Source organism: Penaeus japonicus, unplaced genomic scaffold (assembly GCF_977035675.1).
Source record: "Penaeus japonicus unplaced genomic scaffold, GWHDUDI00000001_assembly GWHDUDI00000004, whole genome shotgun sequence".
NCBI lineage: Eukaryota > Metazoa > Arthropoda > Malacostraca > Decapoda > Penaeidae > Penaeus > Penaeus japonicus.
This window is the reverse complement of record NW_028234406.1, coordinates 9,789,004-9,791,503: the sequence shown is the minus strand read 5'-3', so window position 1 is coordinate 9,791,503 and position 2,500 is coordinate 9,789,004. Positions and strand designations below refer to the sequence as shown.

The 2,500-nt window shown below is 31.9% G+C and overlaps 1 protein-coding gene across 1 annotated transcript in view; it reads left to right on the top strand.

Annotated features, from left to right (window-relative positions):
- Window positions 1-2,458: 2,458 nt before the first annotated feature.
- LOC122254116 (uncharacterized) overlaps window positions 2,459-2,500 on the top strand; it is a 9,123-nt gene continuing 9,081 nt past the window's right edge. Inside the window, exon 1 of the mRNA XM_043017623.2 lies at window positions 2,459-2,500. This exon is cut by the window's right edge and continues 86 nt beyond it. The gene's annotated coding sequence lies outside the window, so the exon portion shown is untranslated.

The window sequence follows — 2,500 nt, the reverse complement described above, 5'->3', positions numbered from 1 at the left end:
GTTATTTGGTATAAAAAATCGAATTTTCTCTTGCTCCGTGAAGGTACACCATTTGTGTAATCTGATATTTTTTTACAGGTTAAGTTTTTCTTCCAATAACAGTTTTCTTTTAGAGTGTATTTCTTACAAAAGGAATTGCTTTGAATAGAAAGTCGTTGCAAGCAAAGTAAGCGACAAAATGTCACTGATTACCACTGCAAATAATGCACATAAATGATAATAATCAATATTGTATTTCCTGTCATGGCAATAAGCCAACTAAAGATAATAATAGTGAAGTTATGACAATGATGATAACAAGAATATCACTGACTATTCAAAATATACCTGCTCGGGAAAGGAAATTGCTTACAGAAACGTCATTCAATGTCTAGTTATCAATGTAATCGATTTACAATCACACATATAAACGGTATTATCTTGAAGGAAGCACGGACAACTACACATACACTTCCATTTCACTCCCGACCACGCTAGAAAGGATGCCCATCATTTTTTTTTTTTTTTTCTTTTTTTTTATCATACATTTTGCTATTTTCATTATCGAGAACCGCTTGTTCAATCAACTTCTCACTCAGCATTTGCAATTCTTTGAGGCCTTGATAATGTAGGCCTACCTGCTGGCTGTCATCATCACGAATTAATTGAATTCGAAACTTACGGATTCTTTTTATAGTTGGATAATGATCGTGATGACAATTCTAGCCATAGTAATACCACAAATAAGGATGTTAACCATAATGATGATGATTCTAGTAATGATGATGATTCTAGTAATGTTATTGATAATGGTATTAATATTATCATACCCATAACAATAAGTATAATTGTAATAGTATTTATCTTTAGAAAGGAATACTGACCGATAGTGATACTGATAATTATTGTTGGCATCACTTTTGTTATTGCCATAATGATTATTATTACATATTATGTTGTTATCAATACCATTATCATTGCTAAGATTGGTAATGGTGTTACCATCGTCATTATTATATTCATTATTTCTATTCACCTTATCACCCTAATCATCATCATTGTTACGTCTGTTATTATCATAATAATGTCGGTTATCATTATCAATAACGATATAACAATTGTAATTTAAATTCTTATAACTAACACTTCAGCCATTATCACTCTAGCCCTTATCGTTATAATGATGAACATTATATGAGCATCATTATCACAGTTCAGCGGGGTATCAAATGATTTAGTGGGGGGGGGGGAGGTAAGGGACCCTTTGGGGGGGGGGTGACGGACTCTATTGGGGAGGGGGGGGGTAGACTCTAATTCGCCGAAAAGAGCAAATTTCTCTCCATAGTTAACGACTTGAGACGAGATTTGAAGACAAAGAGCATGGAGTTTGAAATTCCTCTTTTGGTAGCTCCCCTGTTATACTAATTATTATGATTATTTGTATTATCTTTATTTGCCATAATGCTTATCGTTTCCATTATTGGTGTTATAATTTTCATGATCACTTTATTTCAGTTATTTACATTATTAATCATTGCTAATTTTATCTGCATTATCGTTATCATTATTAAGAGTGTGATCACCATTATCATTAGTCATAGTTTTATCATCATTATTGTTATCATAATTACAGTTATACTTTTGTTATCATCTGTATTATTTCTGCTATTATTAGTAGAAGTATAACTATTATAATCAGTATCATCAATATCATTACCATTCTTTCTATCATAATTATCATTATTACTAACATAATTATCGTTACTATCATCATTACTTATAGAAAATAATCTTCTCCTCATAGTCTGTCAATTATTTCCGGAAGACCCACCATTAATTCAACAATCTGTCATGTTGTTCCCGTCTAACTGGCTTGGCAGGCTGTTTTTTTCGACTTAAACTTATATATAATTTATTGTGCTATGAGAATAGATCCCGGATGAAGTAGATTTTATCATATACATGCATTTAAATAGTTTTTTTCACTAAAGCATTTGTCAGTACTATTAACAAGAAGGGAACACTGTGGTACTTGATGTTGAAAACATTTAATGCAGCACTGGAGCCGAATATATAATGGAAAGTTAGTATGTGCATTGCATAGTAAGATTATTTGGTGAGGAGTTAGTTGTAATCAGATACATATGACATAATAATTGTTAATTCCAAAGGCGGAAATGTTTACCGGGGACTTTCTTGATGACGTGATTGGTAATGTCTTTATCTGAGTTGTAGGTTTCAAAATGAGGTCTGACAGGCGATTATTTTTTAGATAAATGAAACGTGTGAAGTGAGATACAAATTTAGGATTTTCTTAAGTGTACACCGGTGAATTCCATAGTAGGACTTTTTGGTAAGCTAAAGTCAACATTAAATACTTTTTTGTATTATATATTTATGCATATGTGCCCATGCATATATCCGCCATCATATACTTTTATTTATATATATGTAAATATTTATTGTTATGCTCTCTTTAGTCAAGGTCACTTCCGATTGGCTGTCAGCGAGCGAGCTCTCT